Source organism: Scylla paramamosain, chromosome 19 (genome assembly GCF_035594125.1).
Source record: "Scylla paramamosain isolate STU-SP2022 chromosome 19, ASM3559412v1, whole genome shotgun sequence".
NCBI classification, from domain to species: Eukaryota; Metazoa; Arthropoda; class Malacostraca; order Decapoda; family Portunidae; genus Scylla; species Scylla paramamosain.
In genome coordinates, this window is record NC_087169.1 from 7,694,987 (window position 1) to 7,708,871 (window position 13,885).

The 13,885-nt window shown below is 36.5% G+C and overlaps 1 long non-coding RNA gene across 1 annotated transcript in view; it reads right to left on the reverse strand.

Annotated features, from left to right (window-relative positions):
• LOC135110053 (uncharacterized) overlaps positions 1-13,885 on the reverse strand; it is a 79,633-nt gene that overhangs the window by 39,312 nt on the left and 26,436 nt on the right. The window contains exon 2 of the long non-coding RNA XR_010273063.1: positions 8,400-8,531. This is a non-coding gene — a long non-coding RNA (uncharacterized LOC135110053). The remainder of the gene's footprint in view (positions 1-8,399; positions 8,532-13,885) is intronic.

A 13,885-nucleotide genomic window follows, 5' to 3' on the forward strand; every position in this document is an offset into this window, starting at 1 on the left:
GAGGGAAATGGCAACAAATTTGAAATCTTAGATCCTTATCTGAATACTGTAGAAATGGTTCATGACGATAGGTTGAAGAAAACTAAGGCTTCTGATCAGATATTGGATAAATACAAGTACGAACCGAGTAGTCCCTCCTTATCACCTTCACTTACTACCTCTTCTCACTCCGCTCATCATTACAATATCCGACCGCGATCCTAACACCTTACATTTCCTTCCGGGCATGGCTAATGTACTATTTTTTTTTTTTTTTGCTGACATCATGTAGGTGTTGTCTTTTCAAGTCTAGATTATCATTCTCTTTCACCGACTTGCAACAGCTACTCATGACTGTAGCAGGCACCCAGAGCATGCACGTTCCATACGTGGTTCAGAGGGATTCCACAGGCACCTTTTGGGATTGCTATGGCCAGCGATGTACTTGAATTGCATGAACACTAAGCCCATTTCATGAAGCTTGCTTCAACTAACAGGTAGGTCATAAATCTCCATAACAAGTGTATCTCTGTTCTACAAGCGAATATCAAGGATCTTTTTGAACATGCTCTTTTTGCACAGTGTTCATCGGGGCGTTGTTTTGATTCCGTACTTTAACTGAATTTCTGCTCCTATATTTGACACCTGAAGTTTTTGAAGTTCTTTTCCACAATTCCATTTTAAGTCGGGATCTAGAAGTCGTAAATTTATATTTTTCTGCGGCCAATTTACTAACCTCACTTAAGCTAGGACAGCTTACTTCCACCTTACGACCACTGTTCGATGAAGACAGCATTAAATGCTATCACCCAGTCTTCGAAGCAGTTCTCACCGTTAAATGTATCGTCCTCCACGTTCCTCTTTCTGCTCGAAATGCTTCCAACTCTCGATCTGGTCGCTGAAGATTGTTCAGTCTATATTCTTGTTTGAATGGAGGATTTGCACCGCTATGTGTCGCCATACTCCCTGCCTGCTTCTGTATTTCCATCTTTCTATGACTTGATTTTATGGGACTGGCATTTCAGTAGGCTTTTTTTTCGGATTTTTGTTGCTCTTGGTCAGTGTCCCTCCTACATAAAAAAAAAAAAAACTCAAAGTTGTGTAGTTTTTGTTTTTCATTTTCTTTATCATCCATCTCATTTTATTTATCATCCACTTATTGGCAGTATGTGCGTACTCATATATCCATTTAACGACGGACCTATTGATATGTCATACTTGTAGAACCTATTTTTCTCCGCTCATCCCACGGTTACCGTTAGTTGTTTGAACGAAGGGTACACCGTTACAAAGGGTTTTGGGTCATTTAGCAGTTCAAGATTTTCGTCATGTGCTATCCTCTAACTTCAATACTTACTTACCTTCGTGTCTACACAATATATTCGCTAGTCACATATCTTCACATATCCAAGAACGCTTATTCTTCATTATATTAGACTTCGCGCTGACAGAGGTGCTCACCGACAAGTTCAATTTTCCCATGTACACAATTAACACAGCACTATAGCATAGTTAGTTACACTTTTTTTTTTCCGCGAGGAAGCAGCAAATATATGACCGAGCGATGTTCGGGGTAGGTGCAGTTATTATTATTGTTATTATTATGTTAGATTTTTCCTCTTCTTTTTCCTCCTTTCTGCCAGGCCTGTGCGCGCTGAGGTCAAGCGAGTGTGAATGTTAGGTAGGTTTATTTAATATTCATATTTGGAGGATGTAAAAAAAGGGATATAAGAATAGGATATAATGTACATATTTTTTTTTCATTATCTATGTTGTATTATCATTACTTTAGTTGTAATCTTACTTTTAAAATAATAACCTTGTTATTTGATAATATGTCAACTTTTGCCGCTCGCGATGCCGGTGTCAGTGAGTGCCGAGAGAGGGGGCGTTAGCGGCGCTCGGGTGTGAGGTTTGTCCGGAAGGCAGTCTTGCCTCCGCATTTAAATCTTGAAAATACATAGAAACTCTAGTGACCTGTTGTTTCCACATCCCCGCTAATTCTTTGAACTAAACGTTAATAAACACAACCAAAGAAATAAAGAAAGAAGACTAATGCATGATGAGTACATCTGTGACGTCTAATATATATCAATGACTTGGATAGTGGAATTAGTAGCGATGTTAGTAAATTTGCGGATGACACAAAGATAGGTAGATTAATTAGGTCAGAAGCGGATGCCATCACCTTGCAGACAGACTTAGATAGAATGAATGAATGGACGGATAGATGGCAAATGCAATTTAATATCAATAAATGCAAAGTGCTTAGCGTAGGTAGAGGAAACCCACACAATAGGTACACATTAAACACCCAAACTCTGGTAGGTACAGGGTACGAGAAAGATTTAGGAGTTATAGTTAGCTCTGAACTCCGTCTAGGGAAACAATGCATAGAAGCCAGAAATAAGGCAAATAGGGTACTAGGATTCATTTTTAGGAGTGTTAAAAGTAGAAGGCCGGAAGTAATATTAAAATTATACTTGGCGCTGGTCAGACCTCATCTAGACTACGCTGTGCAGTTCTGGTCCCCACATTACAGGAAAGATATAGGTCTATTAGAATCAGTACAGAGGAGAATGACTAAAAGGATACAGGGGATGAGGAGTATTCCTTACGAAGCGAGGTTGAAGCGGTTAAATTTACATTCTCTAGAGAGACGTAGATTAAGAGGGGACCTGATAGAAGTCTTTAAGTGGTATAAGGGTTATAACAAGGGAGATGTAAGCAAAATTCTTAGGATCAGCAACCAGGGTAGAACAAGAAATAACGGGTTCAAGCTTGAAAAATTTAGGTTTAGGAAGGAGATAGGAAAAAATTGGTTCTCAAATAGAGTGATAGATGAGTGGAACGGACTCAGTAATCATGTAGTTAGTGCTAGGACACTAGAGAGCTTTAAGAGAAGATTAGACAAGTTTATGGATGGGGATAACAGATGGAAATAGGTAGGAGTGTTTCATACAGGGACTGCCACGTGTAAGCCTGGTCGCTTCTTGCAGCTTCCCTTATTTCTTATGTTCTTATGTTCTTATGTCTACCACACCGATTCACCATAATATATATATATATATATATATATATATATATATATATATATATATATATATATATATATATATATATATATATATATATATATATATATATATATATATATATATATATATATATATATATATATATATATATATATATATATATATATATATATATATATATATATATATATATATATATATATATATATATATATATATATATATATATATATATATATATATATATATATATATATATAATCTCTAAAAGAAGATGTTCAAAACTCAGGAAAGAATGCCTGAATATCACCAGTAGAGCGGCCTTGACGGATCAGATAGAAGGTTGTGAAATGATAAATGTTTAAGAATTTTCCTGTTGAGGAAAGTTTCACAAACTTTAGATAGGTAGAAAATTAAAGCAATAAGAATTAGAACAGTCATCCTTTTTAGAAGCAGGCTGAAAGTAGGCAAACTTCCAGCAAGAAGGAAAGGTAGATGTTTAAAAGACAGAGCTGAAAGAGTTTGAGTAGGCAAGGTACAAGCACGGAGGCACAGTTTCGGAGAATAATAAGAGGGACCCCATCAGGCACCTTCCCTTAGGGGGATCCTGAGGAGGGATTGGATCAATAGGAGACGATACATATATGAAATTGTGATAGGAGGAACCCAACGGAGAAGAGAGGGTAACAGCATAAGCAGAAGGATTAGAGGTCAGGAAAAGGTCAAGAATGTTGTGCGTATCTCCAAGACGGTCAGGAATATGAGTAGGGTGTTGCACCAATTGCTCTTGATCGTGGAGAATAGCAAAATTGAAGGCTAGTTCACCAGGATGGTCAATGAAGGGAGAGGATAGCCAAAACTAGTGATGAACATTGAAGTCTCCAAGAATGGAGATCTCTGCAAAACGGGAGAGGGTCAGAATGTGCTCCACTTTGGAAGTTAAGTAGTCAATGAATTTCTTATAATCAAAGGAGTTAAGTGAGAGGTAAACAGCAAAGATAAATTTAGCTTGAGAGTGACTCTGTAGTCGTAGCCAGATGGTGGAGAACTCATTAGATTTAAGAGCGTGGGCATGTGAGCAAGTTAAGTCATTGCGCACATAAAAACAATAACCAACTTTGTATTTAAAATGAGGATAGAGAAAATAGGAGGGAACAAAAAAGGGGCTACTGTCAGTTGCCTCAGACACCTGAGTTTCAGTGAGGAAAAGAAGATGAGGTTAAGAAGAGGAGAGGTGGTGCTCTTCAGATTGAAAATTAGTTCCTAGACCGCGAATGTTGCAGAAGATAATGAAGAAAAAGTTGTGGACAGGTGTCAAGACACTTGGGGTCGTTGTCAGAACGGCAGTCCGACCTGGGGTCATTTGTGGTCCCCTCCCCAGATGGCGACTCCGAGGCTAGTGTCGTCATGATAATTTTGGAATTTTGAGTGAAGGATGTGTGTGTTATTAGGTGCTTGTAGTTTTGTGTGGAGGAAGAGTTGGCATTAAAAGGCAGGCTGTGACTGCCCCTTTGAGTTGTGAGACAAAAAGGGAAACTTTCAGTGAGGTCACAACTGGGTTTAAAGATAAGTTCACAGGACCCCTTGATCCAGCAGTGCTTTAGATCTCACTGGGAATAATTATCGTTTCGGCAGGTGCCTACTGCTTCCTCCTCATATATATATATATATATATATATATATATATATATATATATATATATATATATATATATATATATATATATATATATATATATATATATATATATATATATATATATATATATATATATATATATATATATATATATATATATATATATATATATATATATATATATATATATATATGCTAGATGGCATCATCGAAACGAGGGAGGAGGGGGAAGAGAGTCCGAACGACCTTGAAAACAGCTGAGTGATGATGCTACGTATCATTTTACAGGAGTACTTTTAATCACCGCAATAATTTTGTCGTATAATGCTTATCGGTAAATGAAATGTTTTTTTTTTTTTTTTTTTTTTTTTAATACCATTTGTCTTACAAGATATTGTAACATTCCGCAGCCTGCAAAATATAAGATTAAGTCATTCGTAATTTGACCAAGTGCCACCTCCAAGACTGCAACAATGCAACCCATAAGTCCCATCAGCTCCTCTGATCGGTAAACAAAGCCTTAAAATGCATATGTGAATAGAACATTTTCTACTTAGAATTACACGTTCTTTCACCTCTTTCAGTATTTGCAAAAACACGCGTTACATTCTGTGTGTGTGTATGTGTGTGTGTGTGTATATATATATATATATATATATATATATATATATATATATATATATATATATATATATATATATATATATATATATATATATATATATATATATATATATATATATATATATATATATATATATATATATATATATATATATATATATATATATATATATTCAGTGTTAGTGCGTGTAACATTTATAATTTTATCAGTCAAGCACCGTTCGCTATTTTGCTATTTTCCCGTTATCATCATGTCCTGGTAAGAAAAGTTTGCAGGTCCTTTTTTCTTCTTTTCATTTTCCAGGCCTCTTAGAGCTCGGTTAAGTAACTCTTGCATGTAACTACGTCCGTCATGGCGACAGGAGTGTCCGGACTTCCTGCTACACCTGTGGGACATGTTCACTTGCCAGATCCCAAAATTCCCCTGGCGGCAACCACTGTGGCTGAGGTCCAGAGATAGCTGTTATTGTTTTTTTTTATTTTTTTATTGGCTGTGTGCTGTGTTATCTGCATGGTTACTAACAATGTTTAAATATGCTTCGTCCGCCAGTATGTCAGTTATTTTTTTCATTGTATTGTTGCTTCGTTCATGTAATGTAATACTGATAGGTTTGACATTGGCAATTTCATGCAACTGTTGTGTTGTTTTCGTGTATGGGCAAGGGTCGAGAGAAGAACGAAGTGCTTTGTTTTCTGTCACTTGTAACTTACAGATTTATGTTGGGGATAAACCGTTGAGCGGGTAGGACAGGTAGGTAATAATTGGCAGAATGAAGTCTTTGACAAGGTGTAATTTGATGTTTGATGGAAGTGACCAAAACTTTTTTTTTTTTTAGAGCTGCTAGAGCCGTGTTTCCTTTTGTTTGTAGTTCAGTTACATGCGGATTATACAAATTTACAAACATGGTAAGACCTAAGACTTTACCGGAGGTGGAGTATGGAATGTTAGTGTACAGTTCTTTTTATTGCGATGGGTATAATAGAAAATGTGTTGGTATTGGTCTTGATAATCCTTTTTTTTTTTTAAGAGTTAATGTTATTAATTTCCGTTTTTTTTTTTTTTATGCTAGGAATTTTCTTTAATACCCTGTATAAGTAATAACTTGGGTGATATTGGTTCTGTTGTGGATAGGGTGAGATAAATCTGCCGTGAAAATGGAGTAAAAAGTGAGAGAAAGATTGCTTCCCTATGGTACACTAGAATTAATATGAAATTTTGGCCCGTTGTAGTTATTAATTGTTATATACGCTGTTCTGTCTTGTAAAAAATTGGTTAGTATTCTGGTAAAAGTATGGGGGAGATTAATCTAATTAAGTTTGTACCTTAGACCATCATGACATACTTTCTCAAATACCTTTGACACATCACGTAAAACAATACAGCACTGCAGGTTTCTAGATTTTGCGTCGGCTATTGCTTCGGTTCTTATGGCCACTGCTTTTTATGTTGCTGATCTTCCTGAAGTCATGCTGATTGTTAGGTATTATATTATTACGTTCTAAGTAGCTTGTTAGTCTGTTGTTCAGTATTTTATTTATTTATTTATTTTTTTTTTTGTAACCTCTAGAAGAGAATTAGGCCGATAATTATTAGGATTAAATGAGAACAGCTGTAGAACAGATACAGCTGTGCTTCTCCGTGCTCTCTTCTTTTGTGTGGGAAGAACTTGTAGATCTTGAGCTTGGATGTTCATGGATGGCTCTAAATCTGTTAAGTAGCGTGCTTAAAGGAATCTGCATAGCAGATTTAGATGATATGTCATGAACATCCAAGATAGCTTGGATGTTCATGGATGACACTAAATTTGCTATGTAGAGTGCTTCCAAGAACCTAAATAGCAGATTTAGAGCCATCCATGAACAGCCAAGGTCAAGATTTACAAGTTCTCCTCACACGAAAAAAGAAAGCAAGGAGAAGCACAGCTGCAACCCACCAATAGGAAAAGCCGCCAGCTACTCACGCGCCACAACAACTACTGACTAATCACCTTCCAACACACCCCTATATAACGACGTGCACTCGCTATTCTCACTTCGCTGGTTGCAAGCAACCAGCCTACTTTTGGAAAGCTCATCGGGGCCACAGATGCCGTTCAAAGAAAATTGACTAGACAAATTGAAAACATACAGCAGAAGCTGAATAATGCAGAGATTACCTATGCATTCAACTTCAATAATGCATTCAACATATATATATATATATATATATATATATATATATATATATATATATATATATATATATATATATATATATATATATATATATATATATATATATATATATATATATATATATATATATATATATATATATCTTAACGTTGTACGAGAGATCAGTCCTTTCATAGGAATGTGTACTAGCACCAAATTGTCCTCTCTGTCTTTGTAATGTTTTTGCTCTTTTATTCCCTTTTGGAGCCCACAAGACTGACTGTATTCAGTCTCTTTCTTATATCAGCAATGTTGCATATCTTGCTATCTTTTACCGCTATTTTTATGCTAATTGCTCTTCCGACCTTGCTGACTGCATGCTTCCCTTACCTCAGTGATCTCACTGCACAAGTCTTTCTACTTTATCTCACCCCTGTTCTGTTGACCTCTCTAATGTTAAGCAGTTAACCATTATTCTAAATCATTCATCCTTTTTTATTTTCTGGTAAACTCTGGAACTCTATGCCTGCTTCTGTATTTCTTCCCTCGTATGACTTGAACTCTTTCAAGAGGGAAATTTCAAGACACTTTCAGTATTAGATGATCATTTTTGACTGAGTGGTGCCTCAGTAAGCGTTATTTTTTACATTTTTTTCTTGGTCTTGGCCGGTACCCCTCTTCCATAAAAAAATATGCTTAAGTAAACATATATTGTTTAATCTTTGCAGCCATGGCCGGTCTCCTATACACATAGGAAGATATCCAGTGGAAAATCTACATAACCTCTGACTCAAATAAACTTAAATGCATAAAACATATTGACAGACAGGAAATCTTACAAGAGAATCACTCTAACATGCAAGTAGAAATGTATAACAAACAAACAGATAGGTAGGATTACACTAACTTACACAAAAAAGGTATATAGACATTATATAAAGAATACATTAGATAAAGAAAGATACCGTCAAATATCTTGTCAACTGTGTGTAATGGCAGACGATCAGAATTTTCATCAAAAAGCAGCACAACATGCGCTCGTCCTTCCTTGCAGTAGAGGCACCGACGAAAGACACTTACGCGGCTTGTTTGTGGCCCTAGGAAAGGGGTAAAAAAAAATATATATATATATATATATATATATATATATATATATATATATATATATATATATATATATATATATATATATATATATATATATATATATATATATATATATATATATATATATATATATATATATATATATATATATATATATATATATATATATATATATATATATATATATATATATATATATATATATATATATATATATATATATATATATATATATATATATATATATACCCTGAACTCTAAGTTGGTGGGCTCAACTGATGGTGCTCTATCTCTCATTTCACACCCCAGCCCACGTACCGGCTAACCATACTACCTCGACCGTGATTGTTAGTAAATGGAAGAAATTTACCCACGTCATTGATCATTATCAGCATAACTATCACATATATACAGTATTTTCATTGCATATTATACCCTGGTACAAGTACAGTACTTCAGTGCATGTATGTGTATGATACAAAACAGTAATGTAGTCTTGGGCTTCTGTTTGGGTGGCCATATTTGTTAACATTTGTTATGGCAGCACATGCCTCTCAGGGGCGGGTACCTCCTGAGACATTACGAGTAGGTAACTCGAGTGGCCTGGGTTAGCATTTGAGACGACAGACAACGTTCCGGGCGTCCTGAGTCTAGCTTTCAAGTACCCTTAGTGGCACAATGGTTAGCGCTCTCGAGGAGGCCCAGGGTTCGATTCTTGGGCCAGGTTAGAAGTCTTTGGGTAGACGTCTTTGCAGCATAACTCCTGTTCACCTAGAAGTGATTAGGTACCTGCTGAAAATTAGGATCTGTGACCCACTACATAGGAAAGAGAAACAAAAATCTGAAATAAATAAATAAATATACTGAGTGGCCTGCTCATGCAGTACCTGTTCTATACCACGTCGGTCGGTAGCCATAGCATCTCAGTGCAATAATTTTTGTTGCCCTTGACTTGTGTTCATCCTACATGATATATATATATATATATATATATATATATATATATATATATATATATATATATATATATATATATATATATATATATATATATATATATATATATATATATATATATATATATATATATATATATTCCCATTAATTCAGTTTGGATTAATGTATACTAAAATGTAATATGTATGTGAATATGTTTTGTATGTCAATATGCAAGATATGGATTTTCAGTATTTCAATAAGGCAGCCTCCAAATAATCTGAATATTACTATTACACACACACACATACACACACACACACACACACACACACACACACACACACACACACACACACACACACACACACACACACACACACACACACACACACACACACACACATATATATATATATATATATATATATATATATATATATATATATATATATATATATATATATATATATATATATATATATATATATATATATATATATATATATATATATATATATATATATATATATATATATATATATATATATATATATATATATATATATATATATATATATATTATTGAATTTTTGTTGCCCTTGACCTGTGTTCATCTTACATGATATATATATATATATATATATATATATATATATATATATATATATATATATATATATATATATATATATATATATATATATATATATATATATATATATATATATATATATATATATATATATCATGTAGGATGAACACAGGTCAAGGGCAACAAAAATTCAATAAAATAAAACACTGAGATCCCACTCCAACAAAAGGGTCCAAAAGGGTAGTAAAAACATAAAGCATAAGTGTCTTGAAAACTCCCTCTTGAAAGAATTCAAGTCATAGGAAGGTGGAAATGCAGAAGCTGGCAGACACTTCCAGAGTTTACTAGAGAAAGGGATGAATGATTGAGAGGAGGAGGCAGTAGACACCTGCCGAAATTATATTTACTCCCAGTGAGGTCTAAAGCACTGTTCATGGGGTGCTGTGAACTTATCACTAAATGCAGCTGTGACCTCTCTGAACGTTTCCCTTTGTGTCTCACAACACAAGGGGGCAGTCACAGCCTGCCCTCTAAAGACAAATCTCTTCCTCCACACAAAACTACGAGCACCTAATAACACACACACCCTTCACTCAAAAATTTCAAAATTATCATGGCGACTCTTACACCAGCCTCGGAGTCCCCATCTGGTGAGGGGACCATAAATGTTCCCAGATCGGACTGCCTTTCTATCGACGACCCTCAGTGTCTTGACACCCCCCTCAACTTTTTCTTCATTAACTTTTGCAACATTCGCGGTCTAAGATCTAATTTTCAATCTGTAGAACACCACCTCTCCTCTTCTAAACCTTATCTTCTTTTCCTCACAGAAACTCAGGTGTCTCAGGCAACTGACAGTAGCCCCTTTTCTGTTCCCTCCTACTTTCTCTATCCTCATTTTCGATCCAAAGCTGGATGTTGCGTTTATGTGCGCAGTGACTTAACCTGCTCTCGTGCCCACGCTCATGAATCTTCCGAGTTTTCCACCATCTGGCTACGACTACAGAGTCACTCTCAAACTAAATTTATCTGTGTTGTATACCTCTCACCTAACTCGTTTGACTATAAGAAATTATTTGACTACATAACTTCCAGAAGTTCCAAAATGGAGCACATTCTGACTCTCTTCCCTTTTGCAGAGATCTCCATTCTTGGAGACTTCAATGTTCACCACCAGCTTTGGCTTTCCTCTCCCTTCACTGACCATTCTGGTGAACTAGCCTTCAATTTTGCTATCCTCCACGACCTAGAGCAATTGCTGCAACACCCTTCTCGTATTCCTGACCGTCTTGGATATACGCCCAACATTCTTGACCTTTTCCTGACCTCTAATCTTTCTGCTTATGCTGTCACCCTTTCTTCTCCACTGGGCTCCTTCGATCACAATCTCCTATTTGTATCTTGTCCTATCGCTTCTCAGGATCTCCCTAGGTGAAGCTGCCTCTGGCGTTTTGCTTCTGCTAGTTGTGGAGGGGAACCTGAGGAAGTATTTTGCTGATTTTCCTTGGAATGACTATTGCTTTCGTGTCAGAGACCCGTCTTTGTGTGCCGAATGCATAACAGAGGTGATAATGTCTGGCATGAAGGCGTACATTCCTCACTCTTTTTCTCGACCTAAACCTCCCAAACCTTGGTTTAATACAGTTTCTTCTCGTGCTATACATAATAGAGAGGTGGTCCACAAAAGAATCTCATGCACTTTATATTTCTGTCCAAAACCATACCAAGTCTGTTGTCCAACTAGCCATAACCTCCTCCATTAACAGAAAATGTCAAAATCTTTCAAGATCTAACTCCCCTCGTGACTTCTGGCATCTAGCCAAAAATATTTCCAATAACTTTGCTTTTTTTTTTCCCCTCCTTTATTTCAACCAGATGGCACCACTGCTATCACATCTATCTTTAAAGCTCAGACATTTGCTAAAAATTCTACCTTGGACGATTCAGTGTTTGTTCCTCCCACTTCTCCACCATCTGACTACTTCATGCTTCCTATTAAAATTCTTCTCAATGATGTTTTCCATGCCCTCGCTGGCCTAAAGCCTCGGAAGGCCTATGGACCTGATGGGGTCCCTCCTATTGTTTTCTGAAACTGTGCCTCCGTGTTTGCACATTCCCTAGTCAAACTCTCTCATTTCAGAATCTCATCTCAGAATCTCTCAAAATCAGAAATTTCAGAAAGATCAAAAGTTAAGGGTTCTGTTGCTTCCCAGTGTGAAATGTTTACCTCCTGAAGGGTTGGACATCTATGAAAAGACGTGGAAAAATGCAGGGTGGCATCATCAGCGTAGGAGTGGATAGGACAAGAAGTTTGGTTTAGAAGATCATTAATGAATAATAAGAAGTGAGTGGGTGACAGGACAGAACCCTGAGGAACACCACAGTTAATAGATTTAGAAGAAGAACACTGACCGTCTACCACAGCAGCAATAGAACGGTCAGAAAGGAAACTTGAGATGAAGATACAGAGAGAAGGATAGAAACCGTAGGAGGGTAGTTTGGAAATTAAAGCTTTGTGCCAGACTCTATCAAAAGCTTTTGATATGTCCAAGGCAACAGCAAAAGTTTCACCAAAATATCTAAAAGAGTATGACCAAGACTCAGTAAGGAAACCCAGAAGATCACCAGTAGAGCGGCCTTGACGGAATTTATACTTACTCCCAGTGATGTTTTAAGTATTGGATGAGGTGGTGCTGTAAACTTATATCATTAAACCCAGCTGTGACTTCACTGAACTTTTCCCTTTGAGTCTCACAACACAAGTGGATAGTCACAGCCTGCCTTCTAAAAACAATTCTCTTCCTTCGCAGAAAACTACAAGCACCTAATTACACACACACCTTACACTCAAAAATTCAAAATTATCATGGCGATTCCTACACCAGCCTCGGTGTCTCCATCTGGGAAGGGAATCACAAATCTCCCCAGGACTGCTCTTGTTATATCGATCTTAATTGTCTTGACATTCCCCGTCAATTTTTTCTTCATTAACTTCTGCAACATTCTCGCTCTTTGATCTAATTTTCAATCTCTAGAACACCACCTCTCCTCTTTAAAACCTCATCTTTTCCTCACCGAAACTCAGGTGTCTGAGGCAACTGACAGTAGCCCCTTTTCTGTTCCCTCCTACTTTCTCTATTCTCATTTTCAATACAAAGCTAGATGTTGCGTTTATGTGCGAAACAAGTTAACTTACTCTAGTACCCACGCGTTTATGTGCACAACGACTAAACCTGCTCTCGTGCCCACGCTCTAGAATCTTCCGAGTTTTCCACCACCTGGCTATGACTACAGAGTCACTCTCAAACAAAATTTTTCTGTGCTGTATACCTCTCACCTAACACATCTTACTATAAGAAGTTCTTTGACTACTTAACTTCCAAAGTGGAGCACATTCTGACTCTCTTTTCTTTTGCAGAGATCTCCATTCTTGGAGACTTCAATGTTTACCACCAGCTTTGGCTTTCCTCTCCCTTCACTGACCATTCTGGTGAACTAGCCTTCAACTTTGCTATTCTCCACAACCTAGTGCAATTGGTGCAACACCCTACCCGTATTCCTGACCGTCTTGGAGATACGCACAACATTCTTGACCTTTTTCTAACCTCTAATCGTTCTACTTATGTTGTTACCCTTTCTTTCTCATTGGGATCCTCTGACCACAATCTCATATCAGTACCATGTTCTATCGCTTCAATCAGTCCTCAGAATCTTCCTAAGCAGAGGTGCCTCTGGCGTTTTGCCTTTGCTAGTTCGGGAGAACTAGAAAGAAAGAAAGAAGAAAGTCTTGTGCAGCAAGGCCGCGGGAGGGGA